This window comes from Hemibagrus wyckioides, linkage group LG18 (assembly GCF_019097595.1).
Source record: "Hemibagrus wyckioides isolate EC202008001 linkage group LG18, SWU_Hwy_1.0, whole genome shotgun sequence".
Lineage (NCBI taxonomy): Eukaryota > Metazoa > Chordata > Actinopteri > Siluriformes > Bagridae > Hemibagrus > Hemibagrus wyckioides.
Window position 1 is genome coordinate 17,874,589 of NC_080727.1, and position 14,574 is coordinate 17,889,162.

General features: G+C 38.5%; 1 protein-coding gene across 3 annotated transcripts in view; it reads right to left on the reverse strand.

Moving 5' to 3' along the window:
* dbn1 (drebrin 1) overlaps positions 1-14,574 on the reverse strand; it is a 60,866-nt gene that overhangs the window by 21,499 nt on the left and 24,793 nt on the right. The gene's annotated exons all lie outside the window — the stretch shown is intronic.

A 14,574-nucleotide genomic window follows, 5' to 3' on the forward strand; every position in this document is an offset into this window, starting at 1 on the left:
TAAAAAATTCACACAGTATTATTTTGCACCCACATGTGTCACATGTGAAGTGATTCTCTTTACCGCTACTCTGTAAATGTACGAGGTTGCTAATATATTAAGGCAAAATGGACAAAATGTTCTTTGTTTTTTTTTTGTGTGCAAGTCTGTTAGAAAGTCTTTAAATGGCTTGTACATGTAATTATTGGTAACTTTCATGCTATGATAATCAACCAGTGCTATTTTATGCACCTTCATTTAAATAACACATTCTTTTTAGTTCACTTCCAAGCACTAAATGCTTGCATTCTCTTTAAACCTCAGATACGTTTAGCTTCAGAGAAGCAAAATAAAAACCCCTCTCCACCGAGGGTAAAATCCTTTGCTTTTAGGTCAAGGATGTTGTTAACCCACAGGAAAATATGGCATTACTGTCTGTCACATGGGAGAGACAATGTAAAGAACTGCTGTTTGGACCTGTAAGACGAGCGCTTGCATGAATGCTCTGGTATATATAGCACTGTGTCAGAAATACAGTATATTTGACAGGAATAAGTACGACAGATTCAATATAGCCTAGACGCAGCTAAAATGGCAGCGCTTTGATGTTTTTTTTGTGGATCTCATTCTCTCATTGCTGTGAGGCGTAGGAGTGTGGTGCTATGCTAAGCAGCACAACAAACGCATGAACAGAAGGTCTAATGCATCGGTAGGAAGCATTACGGATGACGAGCTCAACCCGACTCCTCTGGGTTTACTGACTGCATCAATTCTAAAATACGAGTACAGTGTAGAGGCATCGTGTTACTGCTCCAAGCAGGTTGATGATACTGACATAACTGCAGCATAAATACACATAAATATGCAGCCAAGCGACATACAATACGTCACGCGTAAGTTACGCTGTGTTCTAGGATCTTTTCAACAATGTATTAAAAAAATAAACTTCCTACTAAATGAATGATTGCCAAACATTTCTTTCCCTGAAAACAAGAGAACAGTGTGCATGACGACATACAGCCAAAATCACTGCATGTTTACTGATAAGAAGATAAGGCGGAATAACAGAACACACCCCTGTGGGTGGAAAATAGATAGAATCTAATGAACACAAGATTAGTAGAGGAAATGCTAAACATTTTCCTGGAACTCAAAAATTATAATGATAATCTTTCCTAACATAGTTCTAGATGGATAAATGGATGGAAGGATGGATGGATGGATGGATAGAAGGATAGTTGTGTGAATGGATGCGTGAATAGATGAATGGATGGTTGTTTGAATAAATGGATGTTTGGATGGATGGTTGTGTGACTGGATGGATGAATGGATTGATGGATGGATGAATAGATGGCATTGTGAATGGTTGTTTGAATAGACAGATGGATGAATGCGTAAATGGAAGGCTGGATGGATGAATGAATGAATGAATGAAAAGGTGTAAGGTTGAACAGAGGGCAGGGTAGATGGGTGTTTGAATATATAAATGGATGGATGGATGGATGAATGGATGGATAGATGGATGAATGGATGAGTGAATAGATGGATGGATGGATGGATGAATGGTTGTTTGAATAGATGGCTGTCTGGATGGATGGATGAATGGACACTTGTGTGAATAGATGGATGAATGGATAGATGGTTGTGTAAATGGATGAGTGAATGGTTGGATGTATGGATGAGTGAAGGATGGGTGAATAGCTGGATAGATGGACGGATGGTTGTGTGAATGGATGAGTGAAGAATGGATGGATGGATGGATGGATGGATGAATAGATGGATGTATGGATGGACGGATGGATGGAAGAATGGTTATGTGAATAGATGGATGGATGGGTGAGTAGATAAATGGATGGATAGATGGAAGAATCATTGTTGAATGGATGAATCAGTGAATAGATGAATGGTTGGATAGATGGAAGGATGGATGGATGGAAGGATGAGTGTGTGGATGGATGGATGGATGAATGGATGGGTGAATATGGAAGGATGGTTATGTGAATAGATGGATGGATGGGTGAGTAGATAAATGGATGGATAGATGGAAGAATCATTGTTGAATGGATGAATCAGTGAATAGATGAATGGTTGGATAGATGGAAGGATGGATGGATGGAAGGATGAGTGTGTGGATGGATGGATGGATGGATGAATGGATGGGTGAATATGGAAGGATGGTTATGTGAATAGATGGATGGATGGGTGAGTAGATAAATGGATGGATAGATGGAAGAATCATTGTTGAATGGATGAATCAGTGAATAGATGAATGGTTGGATAGATGGAAGGATGGATGGATGGAGGGATGAGTGTGTGGATGGATGGATGGATGGATGGGTGAATAGATGGATGGAGGAATGGATGGATGTAAGGATGATTGTGTGAATAAATGGATGGATGGATGGATGGGTGAATATGGAAGGATGGTTGTGTAAATGGATGTATGGTATCATACTGGTGTTTCTAACCTTAACTGCCATGTACACCAATTGTGATTCCAAGGGCAATTGAAGTTCACCCGATACAACTGGAGGCAGTTTCCTCATATATCTGAGATAGATACCTCTCTTCTTATGGGCAGTAGTTTCTAAATCAGGTTAGAGATTTATTTATAATTAATGAAGATCAAACGTCATCAGTGTAGTAGATCACATCACGGATCGACTGTACACTCCAACCGACGGTCAGTCCTTAGGTTCCTTCTGGTTACTAATTACAGACTGGATTACTTGCCAATGCATGAAAACAAATACATCACCAAAGAATGTGAAAATAAAGTGCTAATGTGACCTTTACAAGCACACAACAGCCTTAGGATAGAGCTGGAGACGTCTGCCGTGTCTAAACCCCCCCCCACCCTGTGGTGCAGAATCGATCTGTTCTTCTTGCCTCACCTCGCTCTGGCTGTTTCTCCTATAACCTGTTAATGATCAGCAGCCGTGGCCCCGGGGGAAAATCTCGCTCGCTAACCAAATATGAGCGTTCCCATCAAGCCCTTGGCCTGACTCAACCTTAGCTTATTCCCAGCCTGTCGCCTTGGACACGGTCCAGCAGGGCAAACAGAAGAAAAAGAAAAGCAAGCACATGAGAGCATGCTGCTGAAAGACTGAGTGAAAGGTATAGAAGAGAAAATAAGGCTAGTGAGTAAAAAAAACCCATTAAGGTGAAAAAAATATGGAGACATTGTAGATTAAGTTTTGCCTTGAATAAAAGTATGGAGGTAGAAATCTATTTGAATGGGTAAAAAAAAAATAATCTAAATTTAAACATATGCAAGGCTTCAACTAGCTAGCTTGCTAGGGGATTAGTCATAAAGTAAATATTCTGCTAACTACAACAAGCCTAGAATTTAACGTGCTGATTAGCTAACATTTAATAACCTTTTGGAATGGATGCAAAGGCACATTAGCAGTGAAAACAATACCTAACTCACTAACAATTTTAACAAACTCATTTAAAATACTAAACTAGCTTTCTAATTTATTAAGCTTATTAAAAAAACTCACTAGTCAGCAAACTAATGAACAAAACTAGCTAGCTAATTTACAATATTTAACTAGCAAACATTGAACTGGCTTGATAATTTTACAAGCTACTTTACAAAACTTTTCTAGCTTGCTAATTTAACAACCTAATCTACAAAACACACTTGCTGTCTAATTTACAACATTTTTCTAGCTTGTTAATTAAATAACCTTCTAAAAAAAATTTTTTACTAACAATCTAATTGAACAAACAAATTAACATACCTAGCTAGCTAACGTTACAATATTTAACTTGCTAGTGAATGTACAACTTATTTTTGTAAACAAACGTATTTTAAAAAGAGTTACTAGCTAGCTAATTTAATAACCTAATTTACAAAACACTAGCAATCTACTTTTAACTAACTTGCTAATTTAGCAAGCTTATTAACTAACACTTTACCAGCTAGCTAATTGACCAAACAAAATTCAGAAAACTAGCTGGCTAATTCAACAAGCTGATTTACAATATGTACTTAGTTAGCCACCTTTCCAACAAACTAGCTGAGGAAAAAAGCTAGCGAAAAAAAATAAACATTTTGCAGTGCTTTATTTGTAATATTTTGAAGGTAAATATTAACAAGCAGGCAGTAAAACTATTTTTTTTTTGTAGATGTACTTGAGAAGGAGTGAAAGTATTCATTTTCACTAGCGCAGTGCTATTATTCCAAAAATATTACTCTAGTACATTAACAGCAAAGTATCTTCGAGAAAATTCAAAGCTCATATGAAAAGCGTCGCGTGTTAACGAGAAACCAGGCTTTTGTGCTTGAGCGAGCTGTTCAGAACGTGACACGTTAATTATTATTTATCAATATATTTTATTATTTTTTTTATTCTGTGAGGGACAGAAATACAGAAGGACTCGCCGAGGCAGACTTTTCTACTGGAGTGATATAAATAATTCCCTTCAGAAGCAGACTCTTTATTATTCATAAAAGCTTCCCGTGACCCAGAAACGCAGCTCAGAGTGTCATAGAGCTGGAGTGTGGTATGTATGGGTCAGCGATCATGCTAACATGCTAAGCAGTTCCTGACTCAAAGGGAAGCGGTCCAACTCAGAATACAACGACTTCCTCGTTCGGGAATTGATTTTTGATCATGTCATCCACATCCAAGCTTCATCTACTAATCCAATTGTCACTAAGAGGTTGGTCATGTCCGGTCAGCCAAAAAAACAATCTGTGTTAGAGTGCAGGAGTTTGTTCCAGGAAGTCGACGAACATATCTTGCCTACAGCCTCGCAAAGCAAAACCACATGTGAAATAAAACTCGTATTAATGAGAAACCAGGCTTGTTTTGTGCCTGAGTACGTCTCGTTCGAGAGCTATTACGCTAGCATGCTCACACTCACACTCATTACATGCCACTTTAATAGGAACGGCTTGTCTTTCGTGCGGGGAGTCAATGAGCTGATCATGTAATCACAGTACACGAGACTGAAATCCGGCTAGCGTTCACGTGAACGTGCGGAAATGTGGTTTTAGTGCCTGCAACCGTGTGGCATTTGTATTTGTGTACTGTATTTTAGAAAATATCGATATCCTGGAACCTTTTCAGGCTCAGTTTCTACAGAATGATGTCAAAATGAGCTCTGATCAGATTGTTTCGATGACAAAGGATCAGAGAAAAACAGCCAGACAGGAAGTTCACTGAAATAATCACTCTTTACAAACATGTTGAGCAGAAAAGCATCTCAACATTCCAAACCTTCAACAAACAAAAGATCACATCAGGTTCATCAGCCATGACACAGGCTCACCACATATATTTAATATATTTTTCAAATTTTTAGTGCATATCATGCAACATTCCAAGGTTAAAGCTGAAACTAGGTCACGTATGACGTTGTAAAGAATCCCGTTTCAATCACAGAGAGTGGAGCTCAGAGAATTGATCATTACACTAAAAGCCAGAACCACAGAACCAACAGGGAGACGAACGCGACCGATGGCGTTAATTAACAGTCAACATGCTGAAGGTCACCTCCACAAGTGCTCACTGTGGGGCTGCAGGAACAGAAGACTGAAATGAAGTCCAGGAATCTGAATGTAAACTGGATTTGTATTCATAAAAATAGAAATATCTATAAATGCTATAAAAGTGTGAGGCTGAGGAGAAAATCGAATAGATACGCAGCAGTTTATCACGAAACATGTTGTAACAAAATCCTAATACAGCTACACCTTGCAAAGCGTGTGTGTGTGTGTGTGTGTGTGTGTGTGAGTGTGTGCGTGTATTAAAATAACAGCACAAGTCAGCAGAATGACTTCCCTTCCCTAGAGGAATGCAGGAAATCAAAAATCTCTGAATCTCTTATTAAATTAAAAGAAAGCTGACCCACACAGAACAAGAAAAGTTTCCATCTTTTTTTCCAGGCCCATGTAAGGAAATATTCACACATTAATCGGATTTGTTGGTGACGCCGTTAGCTTAGTAAAAAATCAGAGAGCTCTTTAGACGTTAGAAACAACTTTCTTTCATTCTGTCTGTTTACATGCACATGGTGTGTTTTATTCGCAATTCTTATGTAGTTACAGGTCATGTGACGGTCATGTGGGTTTTTTTTTTTTTACCCTCGATGAGGACGTGACCTACGGTGTTGGTGTTTTTTTATTCTCTTCCTCAAATGCAGTGTTATGGCTCATAGACGTGTCACTTCTGACCTTTATGCTAACCTTATGTGTATGATTTATACGATTTTGCACTGTGTGTTTGGTCCGATTTGGTCCAATGTTACTCTTTTATCCAGACTTGTGTCATAGAGGACGCTTTAGCAAGCCTCTGATCATTTTACACTTATAGATGTGTTACGGCAGGCTCAGTCGACCCACAACACACACTACACAAACAAAAACTATGACATGGTATTTCTACGATTTCTCTGATATTAAAGATCAAGCAGTGAGCAGTGAGTGGGGTGTCACACGCCATGCTAGGCTATGCTAGTGCCCCCCCAGTACGTCTAATGTCATGCAGGAACAAGCAAGTTTCTCTAGCTAACACTACACCAAGCGAAAAATCCTTACTAATCACATGATTCTGAGAAATAATTCGGATTAGATTTCTTCGGTTATTTATTCAAGCAAGCGTTACTGATTGCTAGCATACTTTATAAGATGTAGACATCCAACGAGAATTCTACACAGACACAGGGAGGCCATGATGCTGTTTTTTGTATATAAGGAATAAGCTTCAGATAAACAAAGTATATACAAAAAAATAAATAAATAAAAATTCAATTCAAATACAGCTAGCAAAAAGTAAAAAAAAATGGAATATTAGCATAACTAGAGTGCTGGAACGATTATATACAGAAACTACAGAAAAATTACGAATAATATAATAAAGAAAATCAAAACAAGAATGGTGTAAGAGCTAAATTGCTAAATAAATGAGGCATGTAACAGGGTCACGTGATCTTATTGCAGTCTGACAAGGATGATGGGAAATTAAGTCCAAGGCAGTCACGTCCATGACATCACAGATATCACAATATCTTTTTTATTTTTTTATTACTTTTTATTTATTCATTTTAATTACAACCTGGCTGGAAGCTGAGGTTGACATTTTTAAAAATTCTTTTTCAGGGTTAGATCTTTATTTTTTTATAAATATAGAATTGATATCAAATATTATACGGTATTTTAAAAAGTCATGGTACGATGTTGTTGTCATTTCCTCCACCTCTAGCGAAGGTTATATTCCACTGAATATCGAAAGTGTTTCACATGTTTAGCAGTCATGTGGAGTTGCAGAAAACATCTTAAAGGGAAGTTGAGTTACTTTCAGTTCACTATTCCTTAAAAAAATAACAGCAGATTGTAGTCATCAGTTCCTGTCCTGGAGACTCGAAATCCAGGAGGGTCTGGAGAGTTCGCTATTTGAACACATAAAAATAACGGCGTTATTTTTATTAGTGAAAGATAAAGAGGAAAAGAAAGTGTGAACGTCGTTGTGGAAGTGCAGAAAGAAGCTGAGAGATGAAAAAAATATCAAGACAGTCAATGGTGTGGAAGCAGATGTTCAGTGGGTGGAGCTAGACCTGATCTAACTCCTCCTACGACGCTAACAGCTAATCCCAACCCTACTTTGTACAAAGCCTACGACTCTGCACCAGTAGGAGGAGCTGAATGCGTATCAGGTCTGACTCTGCCCTCTGAACGTTAGATACGTATAAGACATTCACTTCAACTAGATGCTGGGGCTAATTAAAAGAAACACTAGCCTGCGTTAGCGTTAGAAGCTGAATGAGTGGCGTAGCTGCATAAAAGTACAACAGTAGCTGGAACGCGGCACACGGTGGCTGCTGGCCAGCTGTTTGAATAATGAAGCCAAGCTGACAGAAGAAAACATGACAAAGCAATAAAAGCAGTTAGCTAATCAGCTTGTTTTTGCAAATGTTTCCAAAGAACGGCTTTTATTTGGAATTCGTTTCCTAACAGATCACTCGATAAATAAATAGGAGACAGTTATTGCTATAGGAAATGAAATTCTGTTCAAAGATTAGATGATCATACTGAAGAACACGTGAAAACGAGCGGAAAAAGAAAGACGGAGATAAAAGTGAGGAATAGTGCAGAGTTTTAGAAAGATGCTGCTGAGAAGCACAGAGGAAATGGGCGGAGTCATTACACCACCTCGTTTTGCTAGTCTGATATGCAGCACTGCTCCCACAAAGCTGAAGAAGGACACAGGGTGCTCACATTCACTGTTTTTTTAACCGGATGCTAATTTTAAATGCTAATTTGTGAGCTTTCTATCAAATACTGTTGTGTGAATATTTTGAGCTGGTGTGATCAGGAACGCCGGATAAACGCCAACGCACACAATCATGAGCTGCATATTAATCAGAGTGGTGCTGAGTGTGTGGTTGGGCTGGGAAAACCTGTCGGATGTTGAGGTGGCTGGAAAAAAAATCCACATGGGCTTGTGAAAAAATTAAGGTGGAGTTTCATAATTGATAACTATTAAATTAAGTTTAAATAAATGCTTAGATTAAGTGTAACAAATTAAATAAATAAATAATAAAGCTAAATAATAATAGTACAAATGTCAATTATTATTATTATTATTATTATTAATACTGATGATAATAATAATAATAATAATAATAATAATAATAATAATAATAATAGTAATATTTTGGCCACAACCCTAACCCTATTTTTTTTCTCTCTGCACTTTGAGAGAGAATAAAGAGACAGAGGTGAGCTGGTTATAGCCGCTATAGCGTAAGCGATAACACAAACTAGTTTGTCTTACAGATGTTCCCTAACATCTAATGTAGCTATAAACACTGCTATATCAGTTATTAATAAATGTAAAAATTGTAATAGCTGTGAGGAATAAAACACCTCGGGTAGATTATTTTCATGTAAAAGGACAGCACAAAGTGTTATTCCTCGTATAGTGTTGCCCAAGCTTGCATTAGGAAAGAAGCCAGATGAAAAATACAGCAAATAAAAAAACAGGCCATCTGCTTTGAGATGTCTAAACCCTTGCTAGATGACTCAGGGTATGTCACATTTGTTGTATAGAAATGGCTGATTAGAATTTCTAATCAGGAAATCTAGGAATCTAGAAATGGCCCTGATGTAATTCAGAAGGAAATGTTTTTACATTTTTAATTTTTTTCCTTTTTTGGGGGGGATAACCAGAATTCTATATATTTAAGAAATTCTATACCTTTTAAGTTCTATACCTATATTCTATATCTATATATATTTTAAATTCTATACCTATATACTATGCATTAATAGATTCTACTACATAGCTAAAACACTTAGCACCACATACTGTATAAGGCTTTTTTATCATTATTGTCTCATTATTAAAGTCAGATTTTTAGTTTCATTTGTGAATCTTTCAGTTTTATTGTGAAACTGTAAATCATCACCCAGGATACAATCCTGCTGGAAAGAAACTCTACTTAGTCTCTGTGTATTCACTTACATAACATAATTTGCTGTCAGGACATGATTTTTCCCAAGAAAACGTGTTCTAAAATTAAAATATGTCTGACAGCCGAAGGGAAAGGGGATGAAGAGGAAGTATTGAATGTGCTTGTGGAGGGCAGACGCAGAGAGAACAAGGAGAACAAGGAGGTACGGGACATGTGGATCTTTAAACCCTTACACTCTGAATTCGGACACTGAAGCAGGACAAATGTAGCCTTACAATTAAGATAAAGAGAAACAAATGTTATATTAAAGTGTATTTAAGCACTTGTTTGATGATCGCATCGCCCCTCGGGACTGGAGCTTTCCCAACCTCGCTGGTTATCCTCAAATCCCCAAATTGAGATATTAATAATTCAGGACTCATCTGTGCTTAAAAAAACAGTGGTGTAAACCAAAATCATTGACTTATTCATGATGGGAAGCTCCGCCTTTTACCATAAAAATCAGAGAGAGAGAGAGACAGACAGACAGAGACAGACAGAGAGAGTGAGACAGACAGACAGACAAAGAGAGAGAAAGAGAGAGAGAGGGAGGGAGGAAAGGAGGATGGGGAAAGACAAAACAAAAATCAATAGAAACATTTGAAACACTACAACAGACATCTGCTTCCGTGTACTGGTGTGTCCCATTAGCCTGCTGGGAGAGGCTCTATGCCAGAATCACCACAGGGAGTCACACACGTGCACACACACACACACACACACACACACACAATTCCTTGTCTCCCTTCCTTCCTTGCATCACATGTTAGGACAAGCCCTCTCCTCCACCCCCCACTGGCCTGTCACCAAGGTAACCAACAGCAGCCCTGACGTTACCATGACAATGCCAAACCAGGATTGCCGGTCTGTCTGTCTGTCTATCTGTTTATCAGTCAGTCTATCTGTCTAACAACACATGGGAGTGTGTTCGCACAATTCGCTATGATCTTTCCACCGTGATGTTTCAAAGCATCCATACAAACACACACAACAGGGTGCAGCGTGTGTGTGCCTCAGAGCATGAGCGCATCACCAGAGGACGGATGCACGCCGCTTCAAAAGCCCTGCACACAAAAACATCTGTCCCACTTTCCTGCTTTCGGGGTCAGCTCATAGGGTGGGCGAGAGGGGCGGTCGTACACGGCCTCACTCTTGCTAGGGGCGGGGTTAATCCACTGAGATAATATTCTACTAAAGGGCTTACAGTATGTGGGAAATGGATTTCGATGATTCTGTAACCGGCAAGCAAAAAAGAAGAGGATAGAAGACGATCTAGAGAGATGTATTTCTTGCTTTGTTTTCTCTTATCTCAAAATTTAATTATAGAGAATTTATTGCTGTTGCACAGAGCACTAAATACATATTGTGTTGTGTAATATATAGTATATACTTATAGTATATATAAATAGTATATATTTTTTTTATTTTCCTAGAACACCATAACTTCCAGACAGGTTCGAATTCCCTCATGCTTTCAATGTGAGATTAAGATCATTCACTACAAAGACATTTTTTAACCATCTTTAGTAGCAATAATTTCGGAGCTGTCTGTACGCTTAGTAGATGAAATACATACGTATGATACGCATGATAACTAAAAATCTCATCGTGTGAGTCCTTCTGTAATTAGTAGACAGAAAAAAACAGCCAACAGAAACCAGGGAGGAAATTGCAGGGAGGAACTGAAGCAGATCTCTGAATCCGGTTTATCTTTTGTCTATTAGTGTAGGAGAGCGAGAGCAAAAAATATGAATAAAAATATCACTTCTGGAAGAACTGGTCATGTCATATTTATATAGCTTTTAGGAACAACTAAAAACAAATCATTCCTGGAGACACAAAGTATAAAAATAGCTACATATTCCAGTTCTCTTGGCAGAACAGACAATCCTTCGCTGCTTGCATCTCCCCAACCAAACCTTCCTCACAAAATTAGTGAAACAAAATCACCTGATAGTGTTTGTTGTGGTGAGAAAGTGGAATCTGGGGATCAGATTTGCATCAGCATTGATTTCTACAGCTGAAAGGAAAGAGGCGGGGCACTGATACTGGATGAGAAAAAAACATTCACGATGCCATCGACTGTGAAACCGGCTTATAGTTCTGCTTATTAAAAAAAGGCTTGTGTTTCATTTGAGCTGATGAGAATTCATATACTAGATACTAGAATCCATAGTGCATGGTGTAAGTGCGTAGTGCGTAGAACTCCCTTCTACCTGTGACAAATATTACTAGCTGTTTACTAGCTAGTCTATTACTAAGTTTACTGTATTAGCTAGTCGTCTGTTTTGATAACTCGGATTTGTTGGTCTGTAACCTTAACGATAAGCTCAAGGCAATACTTCCTGCTTAGACATAAAAAATAACGTCATAGCAAAAAAAACGTAAAGTAATTAATTAAGATGCGTAGCGCTGCCTCCTGAGATCAGTGGAGTGCCCTGAGAAGTTTGGCCTAATTTCAACATGAACCACTGCCCTGTTTGCCAGCATTAGCAGGTCAGCATTGGCTTTGTAGGTCCAGTCTGTGTGTGTGTGTGTTGTTTTGCTGCTTTATCAGCTCCTGCTCTTCTGCACAGGTTTGGCTACAGTTCCTGGAATAGTAAGTACTCAATAGGAACACACTGAGTGCATTATACACACAAGAGCAGCTCAGAATAGTGATCAACCCCCCTCATCCTTTAGAAAAAACCCCAAAGGGGTAGGAATCCAACCACTCTTTCCCCCCGAACCATCGCCATCCATTCCATCCTTTACGCTGAAAGAACGAGAGGCCGTTTAAAAAAAAAAAAAAAAAAAAACCTATCACAGTGAAGCCATTCTCTCAGCTCAGAGTTTGACAGGCTTCCATTACTTTGTTTTCGCGGACCACACAGAAGCACAAACTCGGCTCTCACACACACCCATTGACGAGCTTGTACCTCCCTGCTGTCATGGCAACAGTGACCCCCACCATCACCACCACCACCAGCCTCCTCTTCTTCCACACCGTAAACATGAGGGAATTGTGTTTCACACCACTCTACCTAAAATGGCTCTGATGCAATTACAAGCAACGACAAAGATTTTGGTGGATTCCGCCAGCTGTGGCTACGGAAAACGACTGCGATTATTCAAGATTATTCAAGACACGGTTGCAGGCGGCAACGCAGATCGACTGCAACTTTCTTTGCCAAGACTGAGGTGGACGAGCGGACAGATGTATTGCATATTAAATGTAAATTGCGCCAAATTGATTTCGAACAGTATGTAATAAACGTACGTTTATGTTGCGATTTTCATGATTTTGAAATTTTAAAAATTCAGAACAAATCTCAAAAATTCGAATTTGAAATCATTTGGTTTTAGGTAGATTGGACCAAAATGTGAAGAATCAGGGTCCAACAATTACAGTCAAATTATGTTTTACTTAAATACCTGGATGTGGGGGAAAGTTATGTGGAGTCAAAATGATGATTAAAGTGATGCGTCTAAAATGTTTATGTTCTCCAGAAATAGTTAAGTTCTTAAGTTTGGCCAGCTAATGACAGCCAGCAAGTCCAACTAGCTAGAATCTTACGTAAATAGTTACGTTTTAAGTAAAACTTTTAAAATCAGGGTAAATTAATCATCAAAATGATCTGAAGTTTTCCCTGGGAATCCATGATGTTTCTGTTTTGGCCTCAAATTTGAGATTTAAGCAATGTGAGAGTTATATTTTCAGTTAAATCCCATGATTTGGAATGATGTGTTTTAATGATGTGTTTATATTCACATCCTTCCAGTTCCAAAATGATGATTGTTTGCTTTACATTACTTGGGAATCCCTGCAGAGGAAGGAAGGAAGGAGGGAAGGAAGGAAGGATCGGAAAAACGCACTGTGGGACTCAGATGTGTCGAACACGAGGATGTAAATTCAAACAGATGCTTTCCAGCTTTTGTCTGAAAAAGTCTGGCCTGCTCTCAGAGCAGCACTTCAAATGGAATGCAGACAATCTGATAAAAAGGAGAGCCAATGTTCTTGACATAAACCACGCTCGACAAGCGTTAGATTGTCTGATATTTGGAAAAATCCGAATTCGGGTTCAGAACCAGGAATTATGATCGTACACGACTCCTCATGCAGGGAAGCAGAACAGAGCTGAACAGCCCCTCGTGTTACTTTCCGACACATGCCAGACGAGGACGTTATTTCAACTCGAATTTCTCGCCTGTCACATTATTTCTTTTCTGCTTTACACCCCATAGAAATGGGCCAAGGCAAAGGTTCTTATGTGTGTTGAGCTTTTGCAGCTCCCAAAGCCAGCTCCAGCTTCTTCTGGACTGCATCCTGACTACATGACTGTGATCTACACAGTACACTATTTATATGTTTATTTTCTAATAATAAATGAGAAGAATTTCTGTGACCTACACAGTACACTGGTTATTTGTTTATTTTGTATTAAAAAAGAGTATAATTTCTTATAAAATGTAATTTATAACCATTTAGCAACAGGCCTGGGTCTGTCTACAATGATTCAAAAATACAAATATAGATACAAAAAGAAGAAATGATCTGAGATGCTTTTCTGTTCGTCATGGCTGTAAAGGGTGATGATTTGCGCTACAAGTCAGTTCAAAGCAGTCGATCCAGAGTCTCCTCTCATCGCAAGGTGCTAATATCTGTAGAAATTGATGTTCTAATGTTTGCTACAAACATTAAGACCTCTTGACTTGTATTTGATTGGTCAATCGGTGTTGAACAACACACACAGATTTGTAGGATTTTTTCGCATTTATGGAAGGAGTCTCCAGTTTCAGTGCTTTGTTAGTTTGTAAGTTTTACAACATCTTCAGGTCAGAGGAGTTTTTTCGCGGTTTCATGGATCCCGATAAGTTTCACGGTTTTCTTTATGTCTTATTAACTTCATGAGAGAAAAAAGAAAGGCTGGTAAAAGAAAGGCTGGTAAAAGAAAGACTGTTTACAGCTGCTATAACGTCAACGCTAACAGGAAGTTAACTGTGGAAGTTCAAGACATTTCAAGACATTTTTTATTCCTTCCACATGATGTACTGTTTATATCATGCAGCATGACTCAAATTCAAAGCTCCAGTTCATAAATATGCCTGAGAATGTAAAAAAAATGCAAATGTAATCAGAATCAGTCC